The following is a 22,900-nucleotide window of genomic DNA, read 5'->3' on the forward strand; positions in this document are numbered from 1 at the left end:
ATTAGCTTCATACTTTAGGCAAGTTTCCTTATCCTCTTTGAGCCTCCTTGGTTTCCTTCTCTGTAACCTGGGAAGAATATCTTCTTTCTCAGGATGTTACAAGGAACAAGTAAGATATAAAGCCCTGAGCCTTGAACCTGTGGTCTATAAGCTTAAAGGTCTATGCTTAAAGGACACGCTTGGTAAGTGTTAGACACTGCTTTCATCAAAGGAATCATTATTTGTCAAAGATACAGTTGTAGTGTTGCTTGGTACGGTCTTTTAACTACAAAGGTGAGGTTATCTCAAGATCTATTTTTTTGAATGTTTACTTATTTATTTTGAGAGAGAGAGCGAGAGCATAAGCAGGGAAAGGGTGGAGAGAGGAAGAGAGAGAAAATCCCAAGCAGGCTTTGCTCTGTCAGCGCAGAGCCTGACTAGGGGCTCGATCTTACAAACCATGAGATCATGACCTGAGCCGAAACCGAGAGTCAGATGCTTAACTGACTGAGCCACCCAGATGCCCCAAGATCCATTTTTTAAATTTATACTATGTGCCAAGACCTGCACTAGGAGCTATTTACACAGACTATATATCTTCTTTTGTCAGAATGGCAAGGTCTATGGGTTCCATAGACCCCATAGACTCTTGCCTACTCAGAGACCCTGGCATATGGGAGAAACCATGTGGCTACTTCAAGCCAATGACACAGGCAAAGCTCCTTGGAAGGTGATGTCCCTTCTTACAGGTGAAGTTGTTTAGCATGTACCCTTCCTTCTGACTGAATACAGATATGATGGCTGGAGCTGCAGCAGCAATTTTGTAACATGAAGGCAAAAGCTGGCCATGCCAGAGGATAAGATAGGATGGCAATAGTAAAATACCCTATACTTTCTGGGCTACATACCTCCACACTTACCTTATGTGAAAAAACAAATTAGTCAATTTGGGTGTTTTCTGTTGGGGAAGGCAAGTACATCCCTAGCTGATATCTACCCTGATTTCTCTATGGCTTAGATGATGCAGCTACAGAGAAAAGAGGATTTCTGGACACCAACACATTTGCCTGGGCCTAGTTAAGGAAGAATTAGATGGGAACCTGAGATGCAGAATGTCTGCTGCCCAAACTTGTCACACTTCCCTCTCTAGCAGCCCCACCACATGCTGTAAGATCACACAGCACAATTACTAAATCATAGTTTTATCACTGTCTGTGATATTTTGGCTTCCCTTGGGTTCCAAAATATTATGTTTAAAAATCTCCATACTTGCCCTTGGTTGTGTTCCAAAAAGAAAAGACATTACTGGCGAGCATGTGCCTTCCTAAGAAGCACTGACGAGAGTACATCTTGAAGTGAGCACATTAATGGGTGTCCTTTAAACCCTCCACTTCCCATTTTCCCATTAGAGCCTCCTTAATTTAGCACCCCAGGATTCTACTTAAATTACGTTCTTAGTCAGGATTAGGGGAGCAAAAGGAGACCACAGGGCCCTGACCCTGACAGTTCAAATTGTCAGCGCCAGGAGACTGACACACTTTTCTCCCCACTAATCCCACACTGCATGGCATGGTCTCAATTTTGGAGAAATCTGAATGCTTATACACTTAGCCAATCCCCAAGTGATTCAGATAAACTTAGTACCAAATAAGTGAGGCATTTATGTATCTCGGATATCTCTACTTGCTCAATGCCAGGGCCTCAATATTTTGATAAAGTGATGACAGGAAGAACACAGAGAACAAAAAGTGAAAGAAAAGAAAATACTCTAAGTACATGGAAAAACGATGAGCCTCTAGAATTTATTCTGTATATTTGAGAGGAAATGTATGTCCATAAGGCAATTTTCAAAATGTAGATTTTAGAGGCCAGATTGGTTTTCCTTTCTTTTTTTGAGGAAACTGAAGCAGATTTGGGTTCAGAATATTCAAGGGCAATTTCTAAAAGCCACTTGGAATTACCTTCCTCATGAATCTGCCAAAAAAAAGTGCACTGACAAGAACTTTCTGTCTGTAGCACCACTGTCAAACAGAAATATAATACAAGCCAAATTTTCTAATAGCCACATTACAAATGTAAGAAAAAATTAGTGAAATTGATATTAATATTTTTATTTAACCCAATATATCCAAAATATTATTACTGGAACATATAATCAATATAAAATTCATTACTGAGATAATTTATATTCTTTTTTTCATACTAAGTTTTTGAAATCAGGCATGTATTTTATACTCGTAGCACACTTCAATTTGGACCAGCCACATTTCAAATGCTCAATAGTCACGTAAGGTTCATGGCTCATGTACTGGACAACCCTGATCTATAGTACCTATCATGTACACACACACACACACACACGCGCACACGCACACACACACACACACATACACACACACACTATAAATGGCACAAAGGCTTTCATAAGAGCAGAATAACATGTATATTTTTTACCCCTTATGTCCATCTCATATATTAAGTGAAGGAAGGGAGGGGATATAAATCAGCATAGGTATAGTATAGCTTAATCCAGATGAAATTTATTATTTTATACATATAATATTATGTTAACATAATATTATAACATAATAATATAATAATATATAATAATATAAGCACCATACAGCCCCCTGTGCTTATCCCAACAGGTGCCCTCCTCAATGCCCATCACCCACTTTCCCCTCTCCCTCACCCCCCATCAACCCTCAGTTTGTTCTCAGTAGTTAAGAGTCTCTTATGGTTTGCCTCCTTCCCTATCTGTAACTTTTTCCCCCTCCCCCCTCCCTGGTCTTCTGTTAAGTTTCTCAGGATCTACATATGAGTGAAAACATACGGTATCTGTCTTTCTCTGCCTGACTTATTTCACTTAGCATAACACTCTCCAGTTCCATCCACATTGCTGCAAATGGCCAGATTTCATTCTTTCTCATTGCCAAGTAGTATTCCATTGTATACATAAACCACATCTTCTTTATCCATTCGTCAGTTGATGGACATTTAGGCTCTTTCCATAATTTGGCTATTGTTGAAAGTGCTGCTATAAACATTGGGGTACAAGTACCCCTATGCATCAGCACTCCTGTATCCCTTGGGTAAATTCCTAGCAGTGCTATTGCTGGGTCATAGGGTAGATCTATTTTTAATTTTTTGAGGAACCTCCACACTGTTTTCCAGAGCGGCTGCACCAGTTTGCATTCCCACCAACAGTGCAAGAGGGTTCCCGTTTCTCCACATCCTCTCCAGTATCTATAGTCTCCTGATTTGTTCATTTTAGCCACTCTGACAGGCATGAGGTGTTATCTGAGTGTGGTTTTGATTTGTATTTCCCTGATGAGGAGTGACGTTAAGCAAAGGAAACAATCAACAAAACTAAAAGGCAACTGACGGAATGGGAAAAGATATTTGCAAATGACATATCGGACAAAGGGCTAGTATCCAAAATCTATAAAGAAGTCACCAAATTCCACACCCAAAAAACAAATAATCCAGTGAAGAAATGGGCAGAAGACATGAATAGACACTTTTCTAAAGAGGATATCCAGATGGCCAACAGGCATATGAAAAGATGCTCAACGTCAATCCAGATGAAATTTCTGATATTTTTGAACTACAAAAATGGTAATTTCATATGGTTCAGCTTAATATTTTAACCCAAAGTTCTCATGAGATGGTTTATGGTGAGATTCGAAACTTAGGCTGACAGTAGGCCTCCAATAAAATCACTGTCTTAAGTGGTTGCTGACTGCGAAAGTATGGACCAATTATATTTCAGGTCCAAGTGCAGCAATTCATTAATTGCTAAAGTGTTTGCTTCCTCTTTTCTAAGCCATAACACAGTTTCTACAAACCTGACTGAAAGATAATACTTGATCAAAAAGTAAGGCACTGGATGTTCCTGGTCACCATGTGCAGCTCAAGGCCTATGACTGCAGACTCCTGGAAGCACATCACTTAGATGCCTCAAAGCTCCTCACATTCAATCTTTGCAAAACCATAACCTCTGAAACTTCCATCACCACCAACATCAACATCATTATTACCATGATCATCACCATCATTGTCTTTACCATGCTGTCTCCACCACCATGACCATCAGCATCATTGTTGTCATCAACACCACTGTCATCATCACCCATCATCATTACCAACAGCATTATGACCCTCATCACATAACTTCTGTATAGTAAGTCCTTCCTTAGTTCCTTTACCCATTTCCCTAAGACATTTTCACTTCTTCATCCATTGAACTCCTATTGAATCTTTAAGACCTAGTTTAAAATCATCCCTCAAAGTTCTCCCCACCTCACAGGCCAAATGAATTGCTCTCTCACCTCAGCAAAACCACTGAAAACGTCCTTTGTACATGTCTAGGTTATAACATAATGACCCAATTATGCAATCTTCCCTCCCTACTTTTAGCTCCTAGCACTGGGTCAGGTACCAATTCTAGGATTCAGAATAACTATAAATTGGTTGAATGCAAATGAATAGATTTCAAGTGTGTACACTGGGGAGTACATTTAAAAAATGATTTTGAGGCTGTGATCTAATATTTCCAATCATTTTATATATATTTTGCCTTCAAACAGATTGTAAATAAATATGGACGTGGGCCATAACTTGTGTATCTTTGTTTCACAGCACTATGTAGAGTACCCCCCCACTTTTAATAGCTTTACTGAAATATAATTCACATATACAATTCACCCATTTAAAGTATAAAATTACATGGGTTTCTGTATATTCATCTGTGAAACTATCATCCACATAAAATTTTAGAAAATTTTCATTACCTCCAACAGAACCCTATACCATTACTAGTCACCCTTCATCCCCTCCCCTGAACCCTGGGCAACCATAAATCTAATTTCTGCCTCTGTATATTCACCTATTTGTACATACACTGTATCTTACAATATGTGGTCTTTTGTGATTGGCTTCTTTTACTAGCATGATGTTTCCAAGGTTCTTCCATGTTATAGCATCTATCAGTAGTTTATTTTCTGTTTATTGTCAAATATCATCCCATGTATGGATATACCTCATTTTGTGTATCCATTAATCATCAATTCACCCATTTGTTTCCACTTTTTGGATATTATTCATTAAGGCAGCTGTGTATATTCATATATAATTTTTTGCATAAGAGGTATGTTTTTATTTCTTTTGGGTATGTACCTAGGAGTGGAATTGCTATGTCATTTGGAAACTGTGTGTTTTAACATTTTGAGGAATTACCAAATTGTTTTCCAAAGTGGCTACACCACTTTACAATGCCACTGGCAATGTGTGAGGGTTCCAGTTTCTCCACATCGATACTTGTTATTGTCTTTTTCATTATAGCTATCCTAGTGAGTGTGAAGGGAAACCTCATTGTGGTTCTGATTTACATTTCCCTAGGATTACTGATGTTGAGTATCTTTTCATGTACTTACTGGCCACTTGTATATCTTCTTTGGAGATATATCTATTCAAATTCCTTGCCCTTTTTTAAGCTGGTTATTTGAATTTTAATTAAGTTGTAAGAGTTCTTTACATATTCTGGATACAAGTCCCTAATCAGATATGACAGAAAATATTTTCTCCCTTTTTATGGATTGTATTTTCTTGATGATGTCCTTTGAAGCACAGAAGTTTTTCATGTTGATGAAGTCCAATTTATTCTTGTTTTAGTTGCTTGTGCTTTTGATATCATATCTAAAAAGGCTTTGTCTAACACAAGGTCACAAAGATTTATACCTATGTTTTATGATAGGAGTGTTACCATTTTAACTCTTACATTTGGATCTGTAATCCATTTTGAGTTAATTTTTGTATATGGTATGAAAGAGCCTTTGACATAGCTTATAAGTTTTGGAAATAAATTGTCCACACATTCTTTATGGACCTCATACACATATTACTGATAGCTCCTCTTCAGTGGCAATGATACTCAAGTATTTTTCCTCATAAGCATTTTACAGAGACCTGGCATTCAAGATGTTCTGTGAATTTTATACAGGGAGAATCTAAGAAAGCTAAAAATATTGTTCATCATTGAGACACTAATGATGTTGGTAAAATTCCTCAAATTTTGATTTGCTATTGTCCTGTGATATTTTCCTTTCATGATCTTGAATAATTTCCATATTCTGAATACTGAATATTCAATGGAGGTCTATTGTTTCTTGGTTTTTAGTGTTGTTTCTTCTCCTTCCTTATCTCCTCCCTCAAACCCTCAGTTCCTCCCTTCTTCCCCTCTTTCTTTTCTCCTTCCTCCTTTCCTTTCCTTTCTCCTTCCCTTCCCTTCCCTTTCCTTCCTCCCTTCTTCTCTCCCCCTTCTTCCTTTTCTTCTTTCCTCCCTGCCCCCTATTCAAGTTTCTTCCTCCTTTCTTTCCTAAGTTCCTTCCTTCCTAACTACCTTCTCCCTTATTACCTCTTAATTTCCTCTCTTAATTCTCCTCCTAACTGAAGTGTAAGCTCACTGAAAACATCCTTTGTAGGTCTTGGTTGTCTAAACAACCCTTTAGCAGTCACACTGCCCCCCACCAACCTCAGAACAGGGACTGGCAATAAGTGTTTTAGGGCTTAATTTGAATAGTCAAATCCTATCCATGAGTTCCAAACCAAACTATAAGGATTCCCTTCTTTACAGTGTACAAGCACCGTTCCATCCATATTCAATTTTGAAAAAAAAAAAAAAAGCAACCACATTTATTTTATCATAACTGAACGAAAAGCATTACTCCATGTAAATGAAAAAAACATCAAGAGAAAAAATAATAACTGTGTAATCAAGACTATGTAAAATGCATGCATGGGAAAACAGACTAGGAAAAAAAAGAATTCAAAATGACAAGTCCTTTTCTTGGGTAAATGCTTTCTTCTTTCTGCTAGTCAGCATTTGCTATAATATACACATTTAATTTCCACTTTTTTTAAAAAGAGGTAAGTCTCTTTTGAAATAAATATTTATTCTTGATTTTTCAGACACGAAAGGGATGTAACATAACTGCTATGAGTCATTTGAAAATGTTATACAAGAGAAAGCATTTTTATAATTACAAAGTCCTATACAAATATGACTTACTACTCTTTTTTATGAATCTACTTTATTGTCAAATTGGCTACTATTATGTTGAATAATAACAATTAATCAACACCATCCAACTCATTAAACTATTAAAATATCTAGCATTCATAGAATTTCTGATCATTTAGCACAGATACTTTTCTATATTCATTTGGCCCTGCCTCCTTCCTGCCTTACTGATCATGTGTGCAATTCCACATATCAAAGATTAATTTAATGGCTCCTTAACCTTTAAGTAAAGTAACCTTTACACCTGTAGGACTTATCAGGGAGCGTGTGAGTTGTGTGTGGGGGCTATGCACACATACATGTGCACTGTCAAGCCCTGCATCTCCAACTGGAAGGCTTTGCTCCTGCAGGTGGGGCAAGTTGGCTATAATATAACCTGTGCCTAAGATGCAGGAACATCTGCTGGCTTCCTGTAATCAGTTTGTTGGCTGGATTTAAGAACCCTGGAGCCTGTAGTTGATCTGTTCTGCCCTGGGTGCCACCGAGGCCCAAGGGAATGATGCTAAGAGAGTTTCAGGAGACAAGGGCATAATTCAGTCAGCTTACAAAAAAAAAGAAAAAAAAACAGTCCTTGGCAACAGAAGCCTTCCCTCCTTCCCTCCCAGATGATTTTCGAAAGCCCTTGTTCTGTGTACTTTGACGTCAGAGGCCGAGGCTTTCCTGGTCTTCCACTGGCTTCTGCTCAATAAAAACACCATCCCATTCCATCATTTTGATCATCATTATTTCCTCAGTTAATAAAACTTAAAGAAAGCATGTTTTCAGAGATAGCTGCTAAGGGGTAGAGGCCCATTTTGGCTGAGGTCAGCCTTGGCAGAAGTCAACTCTTTTTTTTCCCTAAGATTTTATGTTCTCTTGGTAAAATCATATTGTTTGAAAAATTAAAATAATAAAATATTAGCTGTGCAATGGAAAGTGGTTCAAATTTGCTGCCACAGATTTTTACGTATACACTTTTAGTTGCATTAAAAGCTAAACTCCAAGCTGGAGTTTTAAATATTGTCCAAGCTCACTATCTCCTTGAAAAATTCCAGACCAGTTCTGGGAGCTTCTTTCACTGTGTATCTTATTTTTAAAAATCCTTTCTTATTTTAAATATGTAAGTTGCTGCTAATACCATCATGAAGGAAAGGTAATGCTGAAGATTTCATATCTAGTCACAGCTGACCCATGTGAATGTAAACCACATAACAACACATTGTGGACACAGCATCTCTAATGGTAGCTTGGAAAAAATGACTTGGGTTAGTAACCAACGTGTAATAGCCACATGTCAAGAAGAAGGAGAAAATGGAGGGAAAGGGGCACTATAGACCTGCATGGAAGGAAACTGCTTGTTTTGAGGCAAGGATAAGGTTAGGAGTCCAAGGATGTTGTGGTAGAAGATCAGCTATTATCGCATCCCTGTGGGGGTGGTATTTTTGAACCCCTTCCCCCATAAACATGCGCACTTTCAGCAGAATCTCCCAGAGATGTTTTGGGCTTTTAGCAGGACCCAATCTGTTCAACTATTGTTATTTTTATTGGCCGTTTGAATATGGTATTTGATTTTGAGTCCCATATGAGACACTCTTCCTCTCCCCCTTATGTATCTCTTAGGTCTCACTTGAACTGTTCCTCCCTCCTAGAAGCCAAATTCCCATGCTTCCTTCCAATCTGGATTAGATGTCCCAATATCCCAGGGCCTTCCTTATCAGAGCACTTACTCCTTCTTTTCATCTTCCTCATTAGTATATGAGCTCTCCTAGACAGGGACCTTGTCACCAGGGCTAGACTCAGTGCTCAACCCATAGATAATGTCCAGTGACTAACTGTGGAGGGCACAGGTAAGGAACACACAGAATATCCAAAGGAGATGGGTTAGAATAGCGAGGGTCCTCTAAACCTGTCACAAAAAGTAGAAAAGAAAGAACTGGGTACTCTCAGATGGAGATGAAAAGATTCTGCAGGGTGAAGGGGACTAGAGAGAAGACAGGGCAGTAGAATAGCTTTAAATACTCAAAGATTATACAGATGGATTAAATGCCTACATGGCCTCAAAAAGCAAAATGTAAAAGAACCAAAGAGCAAGAGGATAAAATGATACAGAAAGTTATTATAGTAGAACAAAAGGCAAACATTTTACTACAGAGTTCTCTGAAAAGAGAATGAGTTTCCCAGAACACTCATGTAGATCAAGACTTACTAAGTAGCATAACTGTTTTATACGTATTAACTCATTTAATCATCAGAGAAACATCACAAGGAAGGCAATGTCAACTATACATTTGGTCAAGGTCATAGTGCAAGCAGTGTACATATAGGGCCAAGATTCAAACCCAGTCATCTGACCCTTCAAAGTCCAGATGCTCGGCCCTTGTGCTAATGCATTCATCATCACCATTGATCCCAGGAAGAGCCTAAAGGACCCCTTCCCAGAGAGGCTACAGAGGAGTTAGGGAGCACCACCATATGAGATAACGGGCTAGATGATATGAAACAGTTTGTTTCCATAACAACACTTAATTGTCACCACTTGGTCTTGCTTGGCTCCAAGCCAACCAAAATGTAATGGCCATAAAGTCTTCTCCTGTGGGACCCTAGCTTTCACATTTCCCCACCCTTTTGGGACACCTTTTCTCCCTACCTTCTACTGTTGCCAGTACTAGAATGCTGCCAAGACCTTGGCCCAGATGTTATGACTTCTTGAGTCATTCCCCTCTGGAGCCACCAGATTTGAATGCCAAGCCCAAGACAAAACTCTGGCTCAACCCAGTGTCGTCACATGGTTACCTAGTTGAGGGAGAGAAGGACACAGAGGACACTTGGATATGGAAGCCATCCCACTGCTCCCTCAAATCACCAATATTGGATATGTAATAGATATTCAAGTAATCAAAACATCAAGACTAAGCTGGGGGGACTAGGTCTGAGTCATGACTAGATGAGCGTCTAGCACAGTGGGAAGTCCCTAGTTATTGGTCAAGAAATGATGGTTGTATAATCGCTGGTGCTTGAACAACACAGAGGCTAAGGCACTAACTACCTGCACAGTTGAAAATCCATGTATAACTTCTGACTCCCCAAAAAGTTAGCTACTATTAGCCCACTGTTGACTGGAAGCCTTTCTGACAACATAAACAGTCAATTAACACATATTTCCTGTTTTATGTATTATATGCTATATTCTCACAATAAAATAAGCTAGAGAAAAGGTTATTTAAAAATCATGAGAAAATACATTTATAGTGCTTTACTGTATTTATATAAAAAAAAAGGTGCATGCAATTCAAACCCACATTATTCAAGGGTCAACTATAATTAACAAACAAATACTCTAGAATGACCCTGCAGAGATTAAATTTTTGTCCCAATGATATAGGGGTTTCTGGGAGCAAGCAGATATGATCATTAGCAAAAACAGTGCAAGAAGCTGAGTGGTTATCTTCAGGTCTTGCCAGAGATTCAGGAGTTTAATCTCATTACAAAGAAAATTTTAATTTTCTTAATTTTAATTTTATTCTCTGTAGAAGCTTAATTTTAATTTTATTCTCTGTAGAAAAGCTGCTATTAATCAAGACCCAAGAACCCTTAGGTGTAATAGATGTGACTAATCACCAGTTCATGTTCACACTTTAAAATTTATTGTTTATTTCTTCAAAATCCTGGAGAGTTACCTTTCAGTAAAGAAGCTGAAAAGAGACACAACCAAGAAAAGTCTTTCCTTTCCAGTTATGGTAGAAATGTCAATATGTGCTAAGAGATAACAAATACTCTATCCACTATGTCATTATGTCAGTCCTGGGAACACTAAGACTTAAGCAAAAGTCAGGGAGAACAGAGCTGAAAATCGATTAAGGAATGTGTCAAGTGACGTAAATCCTTCTATTTCCCTGTATAATACCACTAAGTGGTCCATTTTGCTGTTTTATAGCAACATTAAAACAAATTAAAATCTAAGCTTCTCACATTTGGATCCAGGGAGTTTCAACTTTATGGGGAAAGGCCTCCATTAGAATTCTCCTCCACCTTAAAGTGTTTGTAATTTGGTGTCAAAATGTTTATCTGAAAAAAAAAAGAATGTTTCTACTGAAATATTTATATCATATAAATGATATAATGTCTGGGATTTACTTCAAAATAACCCATGGATAGGTGTGTGGAACTGCTAGATAGAAAGGAAAAAGGACTGTCAACGAGGTGAATAATTGCTGAAGTTGGGTAAAGGGTATATGGGGGTTCATTTTACTTTTGTATATAATTGATCTTAAAAAAATTTTAATAGTATTTTATCCAAGTGAATTGGGCCACCAATTTGGAAAAAGATGATTCTCATAGGAGTATTCCTCTCTGTTCCATGGAGGTGACACCTGCTTTTGAAAGAAGGGAGACTATCACTCATCATACCAAACTTACAGTCATATCTCATTTGAGTCCTTGTTCAAATATCTGCATGGATCCCACATTAAAGGCAGGGTTCTCAAGATAACTTATCTAAAAAATATGACTTAGTCGGGTATTTTCAACTGACCAAAATTGTTTTTAAAACTTTTTTAAGGTTATTTATTTATTTTTGAGAGAGAGAGAGAGAGAGAGCGTGAGCGAGCACAAGTGGGAGAGGGGCAGAGAGAGAGAGGGAGACACAGAATCCAAAGTAGGCTCCAGGCTCTGTGCTGACACCAGAGAGCCAGATGCGGGGCTTGAACTCACAAACTGTGAGATCATGACCTGAGCCAAAGTTGAACACTTAAACGACTGAGCCACCCAGGTGCCCCTGACCAAAATTCTTTAAAATTCTCTTCTCTAAATATAGGCACTTGATAAATTCACCTTTCCAAATGAGAAGCTTATCTGACTTCACTATATTCTTCCCTGAAAGACTTTTAAGTAAATGAAAGTCTGCATAGGAAATCTTTGGAGGAGGTTAGAAAGTAGTTGCTCTAGAACATAAGATGCAGGCAATAATACCCACACATGAGAGGAGATTATAGAGAGATCATGTTAAAATCAGTTCCACAGAACTTAAGAGCCTATGTCCCTGAAGAAAAGAAAATGGCTCTGAATGGTGACCCAAGTTTCTAGTCTACCCACTAAAGACTGTTAGATGAATAACATTATTGAATGTGGAAAGGACTCCTTTCTAAGCTTTCTGAATCTACCTGGTCTGTGGCCACCTGCTTCCAGGTGAGAGAAGGCCTACATGCTGGACATGGACCAGTGTTACAATGCTACTGGTGCTACTACCACATTAGCTCAAGGTCCGTGGTATTCCAGGAAGGAGCAGAGCTCCTGGTCCAAGGTGAGAAATTATCAATGTAATGCAGGCTAAGTCTAGACCAGCTCTTCTCAATCAGGGCTGGTTTTACCTCCTAAGGAACTTTTGGCAATATCTGGAGACATTTTTAATTGACAACTGGAGGGGGGGATTGCTCCCGGCATCTAGTAGTTAAAGGCCAGGGATTTTACTAAACAGAACAGTCCCCACAAGAAAGAATCATCCATTCCAATGTCAGTTGAGGACCCTCGGGCTAAAGCAGTAGTTACTACGATAACCCCCTCACAGGCCCCGTGCATGGAGGGATGAAAGTGCCAGGGGAGCAGAACACAGAGCTGGCAGGAAGAAGGGAAAGGCAGGGGCACCCATCTCCGCTACTCCCAGAGCCAATCTAACCCTAAATATGTAAATTCAGCATTCTGTGGGTCTGTTGAAATCTTTTACTTCTCTTCTGTGGCTCCACTGCCAAAATCCTAAGACAAGCTCTCTTCCCCTGAAAGACTGCACCAGCTTCCTAACTAGTATGCCCACACCCAAATCTATCTGTGCAAAAGCCAGAGGCAGTAGGGTGGAACACAGAGACCAGTATGGTGTGGTGGTCAAGCACGTGGCCAGACTACCTGATAATCCCGAGAGGTTCAAATCTCACCTTTGTTATGTGACCTTGGTCTAGTTACTTAACCCCTCCCTACCTCTGTTTCTTCATATGTAAAATGGGGAAGGTAAATGTAAAATCTTAGAGGGTCATTGTGAAGATGAAATAAGTTGACGTTTACAAAGCTTTTTTTAAAGTTTCTGACACATGGTAAGTACACTGTAATTGCTTTTTCATTATTTTCAAATCCTAATCCCATCATGCTGCTCCCCTTCAATGGATTCCTGTTCTTCCACAGGATAAATATTGACAATCAGACCAAGGCCCTCAAGGTCCTGGGTGGTCTGGCCTCTGACACCCTTCCAGCCTTAACCAATCCTGCTACCCCACTTTGTCTCTGTGTTCCAGCTACACAGGCCTCCTATGAGCTAATGGAAGGCATGTTGTCCCTTCTGTCACAGGGCCTTTGCAGGGGCAGTCCCTTCCTCTTGGAATGTGTTCCCTCACCTGACCCTCCTTAGCAGCCCCACCTCTTCACCTAATGAACTCCCACTCACCCAGCACATCATGGCTCACAAACACATCATCAGGGGACTCTTCTACTTTTAGGATACTCTCATTACTCCACAAACCTTTCCTTTGGTGCACATTTATCCTGGCAATCATTCTGCACTCGGATTTCGAATCCTGGGATTGGATATCAAATTATTCATTCATTCTCTCAATAAATAACTCTGACTTCCCTGAATGATCTGTTTTACAAATGAGTGAATAAGTCAATGACTGAACAAATTCCAGAGTCAATAAGGAGTGTTTAGCTTATACTTGAGGCTAGAGTGTTACCTGTGCAGCAGTTGCTGCTCAAAGCTGGATGCCTTTAGCTTTATGGAAACCCCAAAGGCTATGAGCTTGGTAGGCTGAAAGGTGGCTACCTGTGGCCTGGAGTACAGACTTGTACTCTGGCCAGGAAGCCCTAGAATGCTCTCTTTCCTCCTATCTCCAGAAGCTCTTTTTCCTCAGTCAAGCCAACATCCCCAAGCCTGAAGAACAGGAGAAGAATTGTTTTCCCTTGTGTGTGACAGGAGCAGGAGACTGTTTTCACTACTCCTAAGGCTGAGGCTGACTCTGGGAACATCAGCCCCACATCTTTCTGGGGTCAGGGCAGCAGCAGTCATTCATGTTGAAGGGTCATTTGGAAGCCAAGTGTTTTTAGAAAAACCACAGAATGGCAGTTTTGTTTCAGTGTTTTGACTTAAGCATCAGGCAATCTGCTTCTTTTTCCAAAATTACTTAATATGGGAAATGTAAACATTTTCTAACAGCGCTTTCTCAAATCATCCTAACAAACCTTGCACATGTGAACATGGCACCGTGGGCTTCCCTACTGTACCAGTCTGGGTCTGGCTGGAGATAGAATTCACCACAGATGGGTCCAATGAGAAGACTTCAATGAAAGGATGACAGAGGAGACGTGGACAGGGTGAATAAAACAAACGAGATATGGAGAGGCACCCAGAAAAGCAATAGTGAGCAGCCATTTCAGTACCTTGGGCTGAGGAGCAAAAGGAAACAAGAGTTAATCCCAGTGCCAGTAGGAGGTATGGATAGGGCACTGCTGAGAGGGAGCCGTAGTCATGGAGAGAAGTTGCTACCTCCAGAGGCATGGCTACAAAGCAGCATGGGAACAGGAGGCAACTCTCTAGCTTTTTTCTCCTCCCACCCTTCCATTTTCTACAGTGCTTCCTGTTGGCCTTGAACCCAACCAGGAGTCAGCCAGCAAAGGAGCCCTAGATATACACCCCACAGAGGGCAGCTTCCCAGGGCACAGCCTCCCCTCCCAAAGAATGGCACTGGTGAGGGCAGGGGAAGGGAGACGGTAGCACCGGGGTGGCTCAGTCAGTTAAGCACCTGACTTCGGCTCAGGTCATGATCTCACAGTTTGTGGGTTCGAGTCGCACATGGGGCTCTGTGTGCTGACAGCTCAGAACCTGGAGCCTGCTTTGGATTCTGTCTCCTTCTCTCTCTGCCTCTCCCCCACTTTGCACTCTCTCTCTCTGTGTCTCAAGAAGAAATAAATGTTTAAAAAAAAACTTAAAAAAGAAAAACAAAGAATGGCAGGGGGTAGGAAAGAGCAGAGAGTAACCACTGGGCCTACCCAATCCCATGTTGCCTTAGAATAAAGCCTTAGCTGGTGAAGTCTTAGAAATGTATCGAAAGGAAAGTTTTCCAAGAAAACTTCCAGAGAAAGAGCCAGGAGGAGAAAGAAGCTCCAAGCTCAGGACTGATGAAGTGAACACACAAACACCAATTTCAAAACAGAACAGAAAGACAGCAATTTAACTTTTATCATAACTGCATGCTGGCACTAGCTGCATGCACTCTGCAAATCTCTTCAAGTAAGCAAAGTGTAGGGTATGAGTAATAACATATTCTCAAACTTGGCCACAGACTCCTGCAGGTTCGAATTAAGATCCCAGGGATATTGGCTTAACCCAAAGATCAAGTCAAACACTGCATTTCAATTTTCACAATCCGTTGGTTCCCAAATTCCGTGACTGGAAAACAAAAGACCTTGGCCATACTTGATTGGCGGCTTGGCTTCAGGCTATAGTTCTCAATTGTTTTGCTGCTGGTGAACTGAGTGGTCTCCTCTCAACATCTCATTATCCAGGCAAGATTGCCAGAGCCAGGCCCTTCTCTCCCTCAAACATGTGTACATGCATGTATACACACACACACACACACACACACACACACACTCCTTCCCAGGTGCTTGGTCTGCCTCCTGCCCAACAGTCAAAATTAGAGTCTAGCAAGACAAACATTATGCTGAGAAAGTCCAGAAAATATTTTGAACCCCAGTTTTTTGTAGGGCACCAGAACAGGGGTAGGAAAGAGAGGGGAAAGGAAGAAGAAGAGAGAGGATGGTGGTAAGAAGTAAAGGAAAAAAGGAAGAGAGAAAGGAAAAGAAAGAGGAGGCTGAGTGGAAGAAAAGGCAGGAGTAGCCAAGGAAAAGGGAAAGGAGGAAGAGGCAGTGAGCAGGAGGCAAAGTATAACTTTCATCAGCATGCATTAATTCCTTCAACAAACTTTTATTAAATGTTTTCCAGGGCTCTAGAACATTCAAAACCTTGCCCTATAGCCCTATACATATTCACTGAGAATATGCCTTGCCCTATAGCCCTATACATATTCACTGAGTTGGAGCCTCTGTGATATCCTCTATCCAGTGAGGATAAGTATCTTGATATTTACCTGTTCACCCTCTATATCTTCAGGGTTGAGGCTTCTCCCGATCATATCTGGAGTATATTTTACCTATGCAAAGAAGATAGTCCAGGAAGGCAGAAAACCTTCTAAGTTGGGATTTGTCCCAAGTCCTGCCCTTTGAAATTCTGGCAGGAGGCTGGCATCTGGGCAACAGTCTGTTTTCCATTGATGCCTCCAGCCTCTGCTCTGGTATATGTTCTTATACCTTAGCAGTGTCCTCATTTTTCTTCTATCCTTTTTGCTTTAAACAAACATTGAAAGAAGTGGTTCCTAGGAAAGACCTTGGTACCCAGAGGGATGTAGTGAAGGAAGGAAAAAATGGAAGGGAGAAACAAAGGTGGAGAGAGAGAGGCATCAATTTATAGAGCTGGCTAGAGGACTATTCCATTGAGAACTATCCAAATTCATACCCTTAATTTATTTTTTATTTTTTTATTATTAATATTTTAATAAATTGGGCTGTATCAAAATTAAAATTTGAATGTATCAAAATCTTTTTTTAATATGAAATGTATTGTCAAATTGGTTTCCATACACAATGGAATACTACATGGCAATGAGAAAGAATGAAATATGGCCTTTTGTAGCAACGTGGATGGAACTGGAGGGTCTTATGCTAAGTGAAATAAGTCATACCCTTAATTACAGTTGGGCAAACTGAGGACCAGAAAGACCCACAGATTAAAGGATGATGAAATAACAGAGCTAGAGAGGATCACATGGTCTGTTGACCAGTAGACATGGACAGATCAGGTCTTTTGTATCTTAGTGAGGATTTATATATATTTTTTAAAATTTTTTTTATTTTTTATTTATTTATTTTTAATATATGAAATTTATTGTCAAATTGGTTTCCATACAACACCCAGTCCTCATCCCAAAAGGTGCCCTCCTCAATACCCATCACCCACCCTCCCCTCCCTCCCACCCCCCATCAACCCTCAGTTTGTTCTCAGTTTTTAACAGTGTCTTATGCTTTGGCTCTCTCCCACTCTAACCTCTTTTTTTTTTTTTTTCTTCCCTTCCCCAATGGGTTTCTGTTAAGTTTCTCAGGATCCACGTAAGAGTGAAACCATATGGTATCTGTCTTTCTCTGTATGGCTTATTTCACTTAGCATCACACTCTCCAGTTCCATCCACGTTGCTACAAAAGGCCTTATTTCATTCTTTCTCATTGCCACGTAGTATTCCATTGTGTATATAAACCACAATTTCTTTATCCATTCATCAGTTGATGGACATTTAGGCTCTTTCCATAATTTGGCTATTGTTGAGAGTGCTGCTATAAACATTGGGGTACAAGTGCCCCTATGCATCAGTACTCCTGTATCCCTTGGATAAATTCCTAGCAGTGCTATTGCTGGGTCATAGGGTAGGTCTATTTTTAATTTTCTGAGGAAACTCCACACTGCTTTCCAGAGCGGCTGCACCAATTTGCATTCCCACCAACAGTGCAAGAGGGTTCCCGTTTCTCCACATCCTCTCCAGCATCTATAGTCTCCTGATTTCTTCATTTTGGCCACTCTGACTGGCGTGAGGTGATATCTGAGTGTGGTTTTGATTTGTATTTCCCTGATAAGGAGCGATGTTCAGCATCTTTTCATGTGCCTGTTGGCCATCTGGATGTCTTCTTTAGAGAAGTGTCTATTCATGTTTTCTGCCCATTTCTTCACTGGGTTATTTGTTTTTCGGGTGTGGAGTTTGGTGAGCTCTTTATAGATTTTGGATACTAGCCCTTTGTCCGATATGTCATTTGCAAATATCTTTTCCCATTCCGTTGGTTGCCTTTTAGTTTTGTTGGTTGTTTCCTTTGCTGTGCAGAAGCTTTTTATCTTCATAAGGTCCCAGTAATTCACTTTTGCTTTTAATTCCCTTGCCTTTGGGGATGTGTCGAGTAAGAGATTGCTACGGCTGAGGTCAGAGAGGTCTTTTCCTGCTTTCTCCTCTAAGGTTTTGATGGTTTCCTGTCTCACATTCAGGTCCTTTATCCATTTTGAGTTTATTTTTGTGAATGGTGTGAGAAAGTGGTCTAGTTTCAACCTTCTGCATGTTGCTGTCCAGTTCTCCCAGCACCATTTGTTAAAGAGACTGTCTTTTTTCCATTGGATGTTCTTTCCTGCTTTGTCAAAGATGAGTTGGCCATACGTTTGTGGGTCTAGTTCTGGGGTTTCTATTCTATTCCATTGGTCTATGTGTCTGTTTTTATGCCAATACCATGCTGTCTTGATGATGACAGCTTTGTAGTAGAGGCTAAAGTCTGGGATTGTGATGCCTCCTGCTTTGGTCTTCTTCTTCAAAATTACTTTGGCTATTCGGGGCCTTTTGTGGTTCCATATGAATTTTAGGATTGCTTGTTCTAGTTTCGAGAAGAATGCTGGTGCAATTTTGATTGGGATTGCATTGAATGTGTAGATAGCTTTGGGTAGTATTGACATTTTGACAATATTTATTCTTCCAATCCATGAGCAGGGAATGTCTTTCCATTTCTTTATATCTTCTTCAATTTCCTTCATAAGCTTTCTGTAGTTTTCAGCATACAGATCTTGTACATCTTTGGTTAGATTTACTCCTAGGTATTTTATGCTTCTTGGTGCAATTGTGAATGGGATCAGTTTCTTTATTTGTCTTTCTGTTGCTTCATTGTTAGTGTATAAGAATGCAACTGATTTCTGTACATTGATTTTGTATCCTGCAACTTTGCTGAATTCATGTATCAGTTCTAGCAGACTTTTGGTGGAGTCTATCGGATTTTCCATGTATAATATCATGTCATCTGCAAAAAGCGAAAGCTTGACTTCATCTTTGCCAATTTTGATGCCTTTGATTTCCTTTTGTTGTCTGATTGCTGATGCTAGAACTTCCAGCACTATGTTAAACAACAGCGGTGAGAGTGGACATCCCTGTCGTGTTCCTGATCTCAGGGAAAAAGCTCTCAGTTTTTCCCCATTGAGGATGATGTTAGCTGTGAGCTTTTCATAAATGGCTTTTATGATCTTTAAGTATGTTCCTTCTATCCCGACTTTCTCAAGGGTTTTTATTAAGAAAGGGTGCTGGATTTTGTCAAAGGTCTTTTCTGCATCGATTGACAGGATCATATGGTTCTTCTCTTTTTTTTATTAATGTGATGTATCACGTTGATTGATTTGAGAATGTTGAACCAGCCCTGCATCCCAGGAATGAATCCCACTTGATCATGGTGAATAATTCTTTTTATATGCCATTGAATTCGATTTGCTAGTATCTTATTGAGAATTTTTGCATCCATATTCATCAGGGATATTGGCCTGTAGTTCTCTTTTTTTACTGGGTCTCTGTCTGGTTTAGGAATCAAAGTAATACTGGCTTCATAGAATGAGTCTGGAAGTTTTCCTTCCCTTTCTATTTCTTGGAATAGCTTGAGAAGGATAGGTATTATCTCTGCTTTAAACGTCTGGTAGAACTCCCCTGGGAAGCCATCTGGTCCTGGACTCTTATTTGTTGGGAGATTTTTGATAACCGATTCAATTTCTTTGCTGGTTATGGGTCTGTTCAAGCTTTCTATTTCCTCCTGATTGAGTTTTGGAAGAGTGTGGGTGTTTAGGAATTTGTCCATTTCTTCCAGGTTGTCCAATTTGTTGGCATATAATTTTTCATAGTATTCCCTGATAATTGTTTGTATATCTGAGGGATTGGTTGTAATAATTCCATTTTCATTCATGATCTTATCTATTTGGGTCATCTCCCTTTTCTTTTTGAGAAGCCTGGCTAGAAGTTTGTCAATTTTGTTTATTTTTTCAAAAAACCAACTCTTGGTTTCGTTGATCTGCTCTACAGTTTTTTTAGATTCTATATTGTTTATTTCTGCTCTGATCTTTATTATTTCTCTTCTTCTGCTGGGTTTAGGCTGCCTTTGCTGTTCTGCTTCTATTTCCTTTAGGTGTGCTGTTAGATTTTGTATTTGGGATTTTTCTTGTTTCTTGAGATAGGCCTGGATTGCAATGTATTTTCCTCTCAGGACTGCCTTCGCTGCGTCCCAAAGCGTTTGGATTGTTGTATTTTCATTTTCGTTTGTTTCCATATATTTTTTAATTTCTTCTCTAATTGCCTGGTTGACCCACTCATTCGTTAGTAGGGTGTTCTTTAACCTCCATGCTTTTGGAGGTTTTCCAGACTTTTTCCTGTGGTTGATTTCAAGCTTCATAGCATTGTGGTCTGAAAGTATGCATGGTATAATTTCAATTCTTGTAAACTTATGAAGGGCTGTTTTGTGACCCAGTATATGATCTATCTTGGAGAATGTTCCATGTGCACTCGAGAAGAAAGTATATTCTGTTGCTTTGGGATGCAGAGTTCTAAATATATCTGTCAAGTCCATCTGATCCAATGTATCATTCAGGGCCCTTGTTTCTTTATTGACCGTGTGTCTAGATGATCTATCCATTTCTGTAAGTGGGGTGTTAAAGTCCCCTGCAATTACCACATTCTTATCAATAAGTTGCTTATGTTTATGAGTAATTGTTTTATATATTTGGGGGCAACGGTATTCGGCGCATAGACATTTATAATTGTTAGCTCTTCCTGATGGAGAGACCCTGTGATTATTATATAATGCCCTTCTTCATCTCTTGTTACAGCCTTTAATTTAAAGTCTAGTTTGGCTGATATAAGTATGGCTACTCCAGCTTTCTTTTGGCTTCCAGGAGCATGATAAATAGTTCTCCATCCCCTCACTCTCAATCTAAAGGTGTCCTCAGATCTAAAATGAGTCTCTTGTAGACAGCAAATAGATGGGTCTTGTTTTTTTATCCATTCTGATACCCTATGTCTTTTGGTTGGCGCATTTAATCCATTTACATTCAGTGTTATTATAGAAAGATACGGGTTTAGAGTCATTGTGATGTCTGTATGTTTTATGCTTGTAGTGATGTCTCTGGTACTTTGTCTCACAGGATCCCCCTTAGGATCTCTTGTAGGGCTGGTTTAGTGGTGACAAATTCCTTCAGTTTTTGTTTGTTTGGGAAGACCTTTATCTCTCCTTCTATTCTAAATGACAGACTTGCTGGATAAAAGATTCTCGGCTGCATACTTTTTCTGTTTAGCACACTGAAGATATCGTGCCAATCCTTTCTGGCCTGCCAAGTTTCAAAAGAGATCAGTCACGAGTCTTATAGGTCTCCCTTTATATGTGAGGGCACGTTTATCCCTTGCTGCTTTCAGAATTTTCTCTTCATCCTTGTATTTTGCCAGTTTCACTATGATATGTCGTGCAGAAGATCGATTCAAGTTACGTCTGAAGGGAGTTCTCTGTGCCTCTTGGATTTCAATGCCTTTTTCCTTCCCCAGTTCAGGGAAGTTCTCAGCTATAATTTCTTCAAGTACCCCTTCAGCACCTTTCCCTCTCTCTTCCTCCTCTGGGATACCAATTATGCGTATATTATTTCTTTTTAGTGTATCACTTAGTTCTCTAATTTTCCCCTCATACTCCTGGATTTTTTTATCTCTCTTTCTCTCAGCTTCCTCTTTTTCCATAACTTTATCTTCTAGTTCAGCTATTCTCTCCTCTGCCTCTTCAATCCGAGCTGTCGTCGTTTCCATTTTGTTTTGCATTTCGTTTAAAGTGCTTTTCAGCTCCTCGTGACTGTTCCTTAGTCCCTTGATCTCTGTGGCAAGAGATTCTCTGCTGTCCTCTATACTGTTTTCAAGCCCAGCGATTAATTTTATGACTATTATTCTAAATTCACTTTCTGTTATATTATTTAAATCCTTTTTGATCAGTTCATTAGCTGTTGTTATTTCCTGGAGATTCTTCTGAGGGGAATTCTTCCGTTTGGTCATTTTGGATAGTCCCTGGAGTGGTGAGGACCTGCAGGGCACTTCCCCTGTGCTGTGTTGTATAACTGGAGTTGGTGGGCAGGGCCGCAGTCCGACCTGATGTCTGCCCCCAGCCCACCGCTGGGGCCACAGTCAGACTGGTGTGTGCCTTCTCTTCCCTTCTCCTAGGGGCGGGATTCACTGTGGGGTGGCGTGGCCCATCTGAGCTACTTGCACACTGCCAGGCTTGTGGTGCTGGGGATCTGGCGTATTAGCTGGGGTGGGTAGGCAAGGTGCACGGGGGCAGGAGGGGCAGGCTTAGCTTGCTTCTCCTTAGGTGATCCACTTCAGGAGGGGCCCTGTGGCAGCAGGAGGGAGTCAGATCTGCTGCCGGAGGTTTGGCTCCGCAGAAGCACAGAGTTGGGTGTTTGCGCGGAGCGAGCAAGTTCCCGGGCAGGAACTGGTTCCCTTTGGGATTTTGGCTGGGGGATGGCGGGGGAGATGGAGCTGGTGAGCGCCTTTGTTCCCCGCCAAGCTGAGCTCTGTCGTCCGGGGGCTCAGCAACTCTCCCTCCCTTTGTCCTCCAGCCTTCCCGCTTTCTGACCAGAGCTGTTAACTTGTGACCTCCCAGACGCTAAGTCGCGCTTGCTGTCGGAACACACTCCATCCGGCCCCTCGGCTTTTGCCAGCCAGACTCGGGGGCTCTGCTTGGCCGGCGGGCCGCCCCTCCGCCCCGGCTCCCTCCCGCCAGTCCGTGGAGCACGCACCGCCTCACCGCCCTTCCTAACCTCTTCCGTGGGCCTCTCGTCTGCACTTGGCTCCGGAGACTCCGTTCTGCTAATCCTCTGGCGGTTTTCTGGGTTATTTAGGCAGGTGTAGGTGGAATCTAAGTGATCAGCAGGACGCGGTGAGCCCAGCGTCCTCCTACGCC

General features: G+C 40.6%; 1 protein-coding gene across 8 annotated transcripts in view; it reads right to left on the minus strand.

The window, feature by feature from the left end:
- Nucleotides 1-22,900, minus strand: part of ERC2 (ELKS/RAB6-interacting/CAST family member 2) — a 931,006-nt gene that overhangs the window by 332,947 nt on the left and 575,159 nt on the right. The window lies entirely within an intron of this gene.

The sequence above is a fragment of the Panthera onca genome, chromosome A2 (genome assembly GCF_046562875.1).
Source record: "Panthera onca isolate mPanOnc1 chromosome A2, mPanOnc1 haplotype 2, whole genome shotgun sequence".
NCBI classification, from domain to species: domain Eukaryota; kingdom Metazoa; phylum Chordata; class Mammalia; order Carnivora; family Felidae; genus Panthera; species Panthera onca.